We start from the raw sequence: 888 nt of genomic DNA, 5'->3' as shown, positions 1-888 counted from the left end.
AGGTGGAATCTATTTCCCTTGGAAACCGCCTTGGGAAGGGTTTAAGCCTTCTCCTTGGTTTTTCCAAGAGAAATTTGGATGATTCCACCAACTTGGATTATAATGAGTACCATAAGGATTGTTCCCTTGGTTCACAAAAGTTGCATTGACTTGCTTATTAGGCTCATTTTGCACTTGTCCATGAGGACAATGAGAAGTAGAATGAAGAACACTAGAACAAGTCATACAAGTTTTATTTGATGCACGATGAGAATGGTTAGGAAATGAAGATACTTGGTTCGCCGAGTTTTGGTGAATCAAAAATTGATCAAACCTTTGAGACAAAGACTTCATTTCGGCGGCTATTTCATTTGAATGTTCGACTTGATGTAAGCCTACACTCTTCCTACCTTGTGAATTTCTTCCATTCTTGGATGATAGTGTTCTATGCAAAGAATTTTCACTCATGCTTTCATAGAGATGCCACACGTCATCCTCATGCCTATCAATATATGAGACACCCATGGAAGCATCAACCATACCCTTATAGTTGTCCGATAAGCTCTCAAAAAAATATTGAACTAATTGTCGTTTGGGCATGTCATGATGTGGACACTTCCTAAGCAATTCATTGAAGCGTTCCCATGCCTCATGAAATGTTTCTCCATCCCCATGTGAAAATTTTCAAATTGAGGTTCTCATGGCATTTGTCTTAGAAACCGGATAGTACTTCTTCAAGAACTTTTGTTGCATTTTCGCCCAAGAAGTGATTGAAAAAGGCCTAAGATTGTTAAACCAATACTTTGCCTTGTCTTTTAAGGTGAATGGAAAAAGTTTGAGTCTTAAGACCTCTTCCGGCATGTCCGTATATTTTACGATGGAACATACTTCAAGAAACTCATCCAAATG

At 38.5% G+C, this 888-nt stretch overlaps 1 pseudogene; it reads left to right on the top strand.

Annotated features, from left to right (window-relative positions):
* The first annotated feature begins 577 nt into the window (after nucleotides 1–577).
* LOC132305656 (small nucleolar RNA R71) lies at nucleotides 578–676 on the top strand (annotated as a pseudogene).
* The last annotated feature ends 212 nt before the right edge of the window (nucleotides 677–888 follow it).

The sequence above is a fragment of the Cornus florida genome, unplaced genomic scaffold, assembly GCF_030987335.1.
Source record: "Cornus florida cultivar Cherokee Brave unplaced genomic scaffold, ASM3098733v1 CherokeeBrave_3.0.0_Hap2_Chr04, whole genome shotgun sequence".
NCBI classification, from domain to species: Eukaryota; Viridiplantae; Streptophyta; class Magnoliopsida; order Cornales; family Cornaceae; genus Cornus; species Cornus florida.
The sequence above is the reverse complement of the archived record's forward strand: the minus strand, read 5'-3'. Positions and strand labels throughout refer to the sequence as shown.